Raw genomic sequence first — 10460 nt, 5'->3', positions numbered from 1 at the left:
TGGAAGTGTGGTGATGAAGATGCGACATATTTTCATGTATGGTGGACTTGTAAAAAGATCAAGGTTTTCTGGATAAAAATTTGGTGGAATATGCAGAAGATTTTTAAGCAAAGGATAAAGTTTTGTCCGCAACTCTTCTTGTTGGGAATAATCACGGATGCTACGGTTGTGGACACTAAGTTGATGTTAAATTTAATTACGGCAGCAAGACTTTTGATAGGTCAGTATTGGAAGAAAGAGGAACTGGCGACCATAGAAGAATGGACTTTAAAGGTTTCTGACCTGGCAGAGATGGCAAAGATTTCGGCTTATTTGAAAGATCACTCGCAAGAACGTTATATTATGGAATGGAGAAAATGGATTGAATATATCCAGAACAAGTATAGGGTTAAGAAGTTTCATGTAGCATTTGAATAAGTCTTCTTTCTTTCTTTTTTTTTTTAGCTTCTCTATATATATTTAATATTACTAAGGTTTGTCTTATCCTATATAAGCTAGAGAGTGATGGATTTTAGAGTTTATGGTTGTTAGTATATGGTTGTTTACGATTTTTTTTTCTTATGTATACCTTGTATTTAGCTCTGGGAAGTCGGGGGGGGAGGGGGGAGGGGGGAGAGGTAGGGGGGGAGGGAGAAGGGAGGGGGGGACTGTTAAAGATAAACTGTATGTTAAAACTTTTCAATTAAAAAAAAGATGTCTCTGAGTAGGAAGAAAAGCAAAAGTTTCCAGGGGCTGGAAGTTGTTCCTTCTGCTCCTGCTCCTTGTCTGCCAGAAGGATGTTTGCCAGTCAGTGTCCCCCACCCCCGCTCAGGAATCCTGGCTGGAGATGCACATATTCAGATCAACTAACTAAAAGCAGGGATGGTCCCATGAGCCCCCATCTTATGTACATGTGAGATTATATAGGGCTCCCTCCATCACTCTGCCAGGGATCCAGCATGGGCCAGACACAAACCAAGTGGCTGGGTTTGTGAAACAGGCCAAGATGCCACCCCATTCCGCAACACTCCCCAGCCAAGTGGATTAACAGTTGGCTTGCACAAGATGCCCAGTAATCTGCCCCCAATTCAGCAGACCTGGTTTAAGCATGTGGCGTGGCTAAAACAGAACAGTACATATTAGAAGAGCGGGGTGGAGGTGCCTGGCGGGGTTGTCCAAAAAGCCAAGATTGTGGATGCAGAAATGATGTCAGCCTCCATCTTCGCCTGCTTGCTGTCAGCTGCCATGGCAAGGGGGGAGGAATGGAGGGAGGGGAAGGGAAGCGTGCTTCAGACTCTGCCTTTTTACATAGTGGCAGCACTTTCATTGCATCCATGTGACTGCCCTCTTGGTGATTTGGACCACCCTCCACCGACACCACTGAGATCTGAGCAAAGAGAAGGAACTTGATCTGTTCATAAATGGGCCGCCAAGGACTCCGTGGAGTTGAGACGGAGTCAGGGGCGTCTCCTTTGCTGCAGACAGGGGCTCCTTCGGGACCTGATCCGGGGGAGTGGCGGGAGAGAGAACAAAGGGAAGCTCCAGCTTTGTCTCTCCCTGAGGCCTTGAACCAGCTGCAGAAATGGGAAATCTGTCCTTCCCCAAACTGGTGCTCTCCAGCAGGGGCATCCCAGAGGGGTGGTCCGAAAAGTCAGCATGGACAGATTTGCTTGGAGAAGGTGGCTTGAAGAGCCACGCCAAGGTGCCCTCTGGAGCAGGACTTCTCTGTCTCAACAACTCTAAGAAGCGTGGACCTCACCAGCGTCCGGTGAGGGAGTTCTGGGAGCTGAAGTTCTCGCCTCTTAAAACGCTGCTGAGGTTGAGAAACGCTGCTCCAAAGAGGGCAGACGGGGACATTCAGAGACCCCATGAATAGACTCAGACTTGGGCCAAAGGAATAGTTTTGCCATGACCGTTTCTCCCTCTCCCTAACCAGGGCGGGACGGGTGGGTCCCACGGAGCATGAGACAAGGCTCAGAGCAGCCACGTTGGGTAGGCAGGCACTTCCCTGTGGAGAGACCGAGGCCTCACTCAGCTGGCTCGGAAGCTTCAGGACTTCCACTGACCTTGCTCCTCTCCCGGAGGGGCCCTGCAGATAACAGCCCAGCTTTTCTGCCTGGGGTTTTTTCCTTGGTCAGGGGCCACTTCCAGCAAACAAAGTCCTCTTCGCTTCCTTGACAAACCCTGATTGCAGAAAAAAGGCCTGGATGGTCATTCTGGAGGCCACAGGGTGGCCCTAAACGCTGGCCAGACCAGGGAGGCCAACGCAGGGCAGCCTTCAATCTGGCTCTGGCTGGCAGGAGATGCACAGATACCAAAAGGAAATCTGTCCTTTTCTGGAAGGAGCAGATGCTGGGAGGGAGGCAGGGGGGGTTCAAGAGTCAGGGGCCAAGGATGACATCCGTCTGCTAATCTCTGCCAAAACAGAATCCTAACCAATGGGACCTGCAGGCTTATTGGGGGCGCTCTCCATGAAATCCTGCAGGGTTGGGCTCATAGAGATCAAGAGGGCGGCCATGATGGCAGAACTGAAGTTCTGCCAGCTTTTTGTGTGCGCCAGGTATGCATCAGGCAGAGCTTCAATTGCTCCTTGTGGCTGCCATTTTGACTTTTTTGATTTACTCTGTTGTCACCCTAGTTGCCACAGTGTTTGCATTGCTTCCCAAATGGCTGCCATGGATTGAGTGGCCAAGAAACATCCATTTAGCAGAAGGCCAAAGGGGGGTACCTCCCTGCCCCCCAATCTGGGATGCTCTATCATCCCAGTTTATCTTTTTGTGGGGTCAGAAGGTACATATCAAAACAAAACCACCAGGCCACACACACACACACACACACACACACACACACACACACACACAGAGAGAGAGAGAGAGAGAGAGAGAGAGAGAGAGAGAGAGAGAGAGAGAGAGAGAGAACCACTTTGCACAAACTGGGGAGTCCCAGTAGCATCCCGCTGGAGGCTGGCTGACGACTTCCTCTTGCATGATCAACCACACCATGATTCAAGGGCTGTCATTCGCAACCACACTGATGTTAAAACAGCAAAACACATGTTGTGATGTCACAACCCTATGCCCTTCCCTAGTATCTCAGTGTCAGAAGTCCCATTTCATCACTTGCCCCTCGTACTCTCTCACAGCCCCCCATGAGTCACGGCCGGTGGGCTGCAGCTATGCAAACAGGACTGAAAAGCCCAGCTTAGCTTCCAGCGTGGATCTGCGCAATTAAGAAGTGTGAGGTTGTGAGCTCTGTGAAGTCTTGACTTCGCCCTCCCCTGCCTTCCGATCCCCGCAACGGGGAGAGCACCACAGAGAAGGGGGGGTATGGCCCCCCTGCCCCCCCATGCAGGAAAGGGGGGCCAGCAAAGGGCACCTGGCAGACCTCCCCCAGCAGCCCGGGGGGAGCAGCAGGGGGCAGCCTCGGGCGGCCAAGAAGGAGCCTCTGAGCTCCTCTTGCTGGGGCTGGAAGCGGGTTTTGTGTTCCCACCAAGAAAAAGTACAGGTCATCCTCAACTTACAAGAGTTCATTTGGTGACCGTTCAAAGTCACAGCATTCCTGGAAAAAGAGACACGACCGTTTTTCACAAGACCATTGCAGCAACTTCATGATCTTGTGATCAAAATTCGGATACTTGGCAACTGACTCACATTTATGACCCTTGCAGTGTCCCAGGATTGTGTGGTCCCTTTTTGCGACCTTCCGACAAGCAATGGGGAAGCCAGATTCACTTAACCATCGTGTAACTAACTTAATAACTGCCGTGAGCCACTTAACTGTGACAAGAAAAGTTGTCAAATGGGGTAAAACTCCCTTAAGTAATGTCTCGCTTAGCAACATACATTTGGGGCTCAGTTGTGGTCATAATTCAAGTAGTCAAGGGGAAGGAAGGCAGCCAGACTGAACAGAGTTCACACAGCACACAGCCACGACTCAGGGAAAGAGAAGCTGCCATCCTCTTGGGAAAGGGGAAAGTCTAATCTAGTCACACAAAAGCTTGGTTGCATTAACTTCCTCCCTTCCTTCCTTCCTCCCTCCCTCCCTGCACCTCCCTGCTCTCCTGTAAGCATGTTGTATAAACCAAGCTGTTGAGTTGTGGTTCATAACCATTTTTGTTCTAATAGTGTGCAAAATCTAAAACTGGGTTAATTCAGTAACCAGGTTAAGCATGTCAGATAAATTCGGTCCTAGTTTGCCAAATCCCAAGTGAGAACAGAGCCCTCGGGGTTACAGGAAAGAAACTGGCAGGTCACAGGCTACAAGTCCTTTGACTCCATTGAAAAGGCCATGGTAAGTTCTATAAATCTGCTCCTAGAAATCCCATATTGGTCGCAGAAATAATATTTTAGGCCCAGACAACGCAAGTGGAGGAATGGGGGCACAAAACAAGCTTCTTCCCCAGGGGCCTCACCTGGTACGTGTTCCGGTTGTGATCACACAGTGCATTAAGCTAGAATATGGTTCACACAACTGATCTAGGCTGGAAAACCCAAGAGAGCAACTAGATATTTGCAGCCTGCCCAGGCAGCCCCATGGTTGTGTGAACACAATGATTGGGCTCTATTTATCACTTAATTGTACAAATGGTATTGAGGCATGTTGTACAAACGTGGCCGCACAAGGACTGCTTGACACAACAGCCTCCAGATGGGTAAAATTAGGCTGTTAAACTCGAATGTCTATAGAACAATTGCAGTGTTAGAAAGAAAACACAGATGCTGAAACTGCACCGGAAGGACGGTTGGAAATTCGTTCCTTTCTGAAGGGCCTGAAAGACCCTGCAGGGCTGATCCACTGGCTGGGATCCAGGACCCCCCCTCCCCCCTGACCTTTTCTGAATGGAACAGAATCCCCCTTACCTCTTCTTTCACTCCAAGCCAAAAAGGGCTTTGTGGAACCTGCCAATCCTGGCTCCAAGAAACATCATTTTGAGACAGGATTAAGGTCTTGCACTGCCCCACTGCTTTGGCCCCCCTTTGAGGACACTCTGTGCTGGTGTGTGTGTATATGTGTGTGTGTGCGCGCACGCGCGCGCACAGTTTTACCCAGGCCAAGCTGAGCTCTTCTGACACTTGACAGAGACCCTTCATTCAGAACTTGGAAGGGGCAAAAAAATATATCCAATGATGGTTCTTTGCCCCAACAGTGAGACTGACCACCTCAGCCCTGAAGAGGGGATCCCTTTGCACCCCAATTATCTGCTCTGGAACTACAGTTCACATAACTGAGCCCAAGTGTGATTTCTTTGATGTTGGCTTAGTGTGATGCATGAGCTATTCAGAGCTGAAGAACTTAGGCAGCAAAAAGTTTAATAAAAAATCTAATCAATAATGGTTTACTTAAAAATATGGTTTGAGCAAACCATTAGCATGAGAGCCAAAGCCGGGCACAGCAATAAGATACACATGCTTCCTTTTACTCATCTGAAAACTGTCACGATCCCATTCTAGGCATCTCTACCTCAGTTGGTTTGGATGGAGTTCTACTATTTTGTGGAACATCTTAGATCAGCCCCTTCCACAAAGGCTGCCCAACTCATCTGGTTCCATCGGCCAAGCGATCTGTGCCCACCACAAAGGATGCAAACAATTTTGATTAACAGATATATTTTGGACTTCCAAAAATTCCTGGGGGGGAAATGATGGTCAAAATTATTTTGGGGTTTCCCCCTAATGAAACCTAGCATCACCTTCGGTCAAATAAGATGCCATTAAGTTCTCTCACGTCATCTGAGAATATAGTGTGGTATCCCAATGGCTTGATTTTGATTGTTAACCCTTTTTGCCCAGTGGAGAATTCTGTGGGATGGAAATGTTTTTAGCTGTCTTGTGACCTGTTTGCTTTGCTTGTTTGTATTTATTATTTTCTTATTTATTTATTAAATTTATGTACCATCCATCTCATCTATTTGCCTAAAATGGATTGCTTCTGGAAGGCTGTTGAATTGTGTACATTCATGCAGGTCTTAAATGTGGAGGGTCAGGTCAGAACTGTCACCTCATGAAGCCTCTGACTAAATAAAGGTCTCTGACTACATGAGCTCTGACTTAAAAGAAATGTGTGATGAGATGCACATTGTGGCCCCAAAAGTTTCCCTGAGGTTGTTCCAGCATCAACATGTGGTGGGTTTGTTTTTGTTTTGCTGCAACCGATCCTGAACAAAACACAGCAAAGTGATTTTTACAAAGGTCATTAAAATTTAAATTATTACCATCAACAAAGCTGTGTGATGTAACAAAGCTAAAATTAAAAAACAGGTTTGGACAGTAGAAACCCAAAATTAAAAACAGAGTAAACATCTCAAAAATAGAAATTAAAATATGCACTGGATGAACACAGAAACCCAAGTCCAACCAGGTGCAGCTTCGTGTCTCTCGCAGTTTCGCCAGCCAGAATGGCCAGGAGGAGAAGCTCCCCCGACCAAGAGCCAGGATTCTGCATTGGCTGCAGCAGGGTTACTCCATCACAGCCGTTTTCAAATTTCAAACTTTAAGATGTGCAGATTGCAATTCCCGGAACTCCCAGCCTGGCCTAGCAGGGCAATTCTGTGGGTTAATGTTTACACATATTAAAGTTTGCCAGATTTGAAAAACTCTGCTCTATTATATCACAGCAGCCACAATGGTTTCTGACAAAGGAACTTTAAAAAAAATGCACGTTATTCTGACCAATCACTTTTCATCTCCTACTTCAATTTCAGTCAGCGTTGCTCTGTAAGTGAACTTTCCCTTTCCTTATTGGAGAAGGAGTTTGTTGCAGGTAACCTCAATTTAATGACCATTGGTTTAATAACTAAAAAAAGTGAGTCATGACTGGTCCTCACACTTACAACCTCCAGCAGCATCCTGGGTCATGGACAGCTGGCCAAGCACGGGTAGCTCTCCAACCAGCTCAGATATGAAGGACCCTGGCCCACCCCAGACGGTGAGAAAGGACCGCTTTGGGGATGAGCCTGTCCGTCCTTCAAAGCAAAGCAGGAAGACCCTTGGCTGGATGCTTCACCTCCAGATAAATGCCTCCCCCCCCACACCTTAGCTCAGGTGTGAGTATCCACAGAGGCCTCTTTGTTAGGCAGTTTCTGCCTAACAGTTTTTATGATCAAGGAGGGAGGGAGGCCTCATTGTGCTAAGCTTTGCTTTCTGATTGTTTATTTAATGTAAATGCCACCTGGATGCTCCATTCTTTTATTCATTATTTGTGCAAGCCAGAAATAGTCTGTTCACACAATCCACCAAGTCAAAAGTTCTGCTCTGAAGCGACCATCTCCTCTTTGGCCTGACATCAGGTTGAAGTCAGAGCATTGATCAGACACGTGATATCGTGTCCCCACCGAGGTCCCACCCAGAATCAGCATTACGGGATTTTTGCTGAAGGAGCTTGGGCAGGAGTCCCCTGAGCTGCCCTGGTACCTGCAATTTGTATCCCAAACTCTTCACTTTTTCTGGGACCTTGACCAACCTTTCACTTCTTACAACAGTGGAACCTCTGTGAATGTTTAAACATTAAAATTTTCTAAAAGAGGCTTCTCATTTCCTTTTTGTTGCAAAGCTGACCCAACCTTAATTTTAACTGAATGCAACTTGCCTTTTAAGATGAGTAAAAAGCTCAGATTTGTTTTTCTTTTATCAATTCCCTTAGAATGTACCCCACTGACAAGCGAAAAATCCTTGAAGATTTTTCAAGTGGGGCATAAAAGCCAATTCTATCATGGCTACTGCACCGCTTGAGCCTCGTGAGTCTGATGGCAGAGTTGGGATAGTGCTGGTGTTGTAGAGGAGAACAAGGGAGACGGAATTGGCTGTAGAAACAAGAGAAGAAGGCAAAAACAGCCATTTTATTTACCTTTTCTTACAAGGACTTTGATGCCTCCATTCAAGAGCTATTCAGCAAGTCTGCCTGCCTGGAGAGAGAAAGGGGAGGGATACGAAGGGGTCACATCCTTTATCCCACCTGGGCTCAGAGACCATCGGGGTTGCCCAGAGACCGAGTAACTCCAGGAGTTGCACTTTCATGGGAGCCAGTTGGGTGTCATGCTGAAGCCACCAGGCTAGAAACCTGGAGACTGGGAGTTCTAGCTCCACCTGGGAGTGGAAGCCAGCAGGCGACCCTGGGCCAGTCATCTTCTCTCCTTCCTGGCAAGGAGGTGATGGCAAAGCACTTCCGAAAAACCTTCCTAAGGAAACCGCAGGGACTTGTCCAGCCGGTCTCAATGTGACTGAATGGAAGAAAAAAACGAAACCCTGACTTTGAAATTGGAATAAAGATGAACCAGGCAGAAGAGAAGAGCGGGACTCAGCCTATCCCGCCAGCATTCGCTCCCTCCCGCAGGGGGCCCCACCAGTGGCCTACTGAGAGGAGATCCGGGCAGTGTCCTCACCCATGGTGGCTCCCCTGAACATGGATCAAGGTGGGCTGCCCAGTCCTCAAGCCTTGTGGCCACTGAGTGGCCTGTCCTCAGGGAGTTGCTCTGGGCTCCTTTGGAAGCCCGGTAAACCAGCAGCCAACCCCAGGTCCTGTGACAGTGTGTTCAGCTGGCAGGTCACACCCTGGGTGGAGAAATACTTCCACTTATCGGTTTTAATCTTCTCCTAGTCAGTTTCCTTGGGTGGCCTCCAATTCTAGTACAATTGCAGATGGAGAAAAACCTGTCCGTTCTTTTGCCCTCGGTCTGTTGTACACATTCACACCTTGCCAAGGGGCAGGGCTGGCCTTAAAAACAGCCTGGAATATGGATGAGTGTCCAGCTTGGGAAATGAAGCTGCTTGCTCAAATGGGGCCTCATTCTGGCCACGGGAACCCACAGATCTCCTTTGGGACACACGCCCACAGGTGGATGATTCCCTTGGAGGATTTAAGGAAATTATTGTTTATTGCAGCTGCACCTGACACCGAGGCTTGAGATTCTCAGCCTCACACCCAGTCCTGTGCAGATGTCTCAGCAGCCGGTCAGTTGTTCCTCTTGAAGCAGATCCACCAGGTTGACCCATCAGGGAAAATAAAACCAGGGCAACAGCAAAATATCCAACCAGATGCAAGTGCAGCTTTGATTTCTTTTTTAACACACCTACTGAAATGAATTTGGCATCAACATTCCTTCCCCAGTGGAAAGGGACGGTGGGAGTTGCCGTCATCTCTTGTTTCTTCTCCTGCTCAAGGAGCGAGCAAGTCTTGAAATCTGGAGAGAGAAGATCTCTGTGACCTGCTTAGCTGAGCCAGCCAAAGACATTCGCCCCGAGGATCTGGGAAAGATAGTTTCCAGAACAAATCCACTACTTATCCTTTCCAGGATTTTTCCCAGGTCAGGCTGATTGGTCTGTAGATTCCTAGATCCATTTCTCCCCCCCCCCCCCCAGCTCTTTTCCAGTCCTCTGGTGGTTCCCTGGTGCTCTTTGAAAGAATATTGTTCAGTGGTTCCGAGATCACGTCCGGCAGCTCTTTCAGAACTCTGGGACGTAATGCATCTGGTTCTGGTGATTTGAACTCATTGAGAGCGAATAGGTGTCCTCTTGCCATTTTCTTGCCAGTTTTGACTTGCAGTCCTGTTTTGTGTCCTATAGTGCTGCTTTTGGTAGGCTGGGCTATTTTTTCCCCTTTTGTATGAAGACAGACGCTTCTCCCTGCTACTTGTCACCACCTTGCCATCTTCTCATTAGTGAACCAATCATTTACCTGAACATTTTTGTTTTTTACGAGCTGAAACTTTTTTATCGTTATTTTTGGCATTTCTTTCCAAACTGTATCCTTGAAGTTTCAGGCTATTTGCTGGTATTGTTTAATAAGTTTCCAATAGACTTCACCACCTGTTTTATTTAAGAAAAGAGAAAGTTTCACTGAGTCCCTTGGAAACATGATAGGTCCTCAATTATTTTGGTTTTTTTTTCCTTGTATGTTTATGTGATTCATAAATATTCTCAGATGCAGCACATTTAAAATCTCCCATCTGAATTTTGAAGACATTCAACTCTTTTACATTCCTGCACTTCTTATTTGATCTGGGTTTCAAATGCGTTGGTTTGCTGAAATAGCCAACCTCTTCTCAACTTCCATTCCTTCCTGACTGCGAGACTTCTAGGGCTCACTGATATTTAGTTGCATCCCTACTTCCTTCCACCCACACAATATTTCCTGTGCAACTGGCTGCCATACAACTCCAGAGTACGGTAGAGCAACCCCCAGGCTCAACAATTGACAAAATATTGTTTTGCGACTCTCACTCCCCCCCCCAAGTGTATCATGAGTAGTTGTGGCTGAACAGTTCAATTTTTGTCTCATCAGCCCAAAGCACTTTGTTCCAAACTATTTCAGGCTTATCATGGTCTCCTCTTGCATGTTTTAGATCAGTGTTTTTCAACTTCAGCAATTTAGCATGTGTTAACTTCAGTTCCCAGAATTCCTCAGCCAGCATTTCCCCAGCCTTGACCTCAAATTTTCCATGTAACCTCCATTTCTTAATTAGGTTTCTTATAGTTGAAATTGCCTGC

The sequence above is a fragment of the Vipera ursinii genome (genome assembly GCF_947247035.1).
Source record: "Vipera ursinii genome assembly, chromosome: 8".
NCBI lineage: Eukaryota > Metazoa > Chordata > Lepidosauria > Squamata > Viperidae > Vipera > Vipera ursinii.
The sequence above is the reverse complement of the archived record's forward strand: the minus strand, read 5'-3'. Positions refer to the sequence as shown.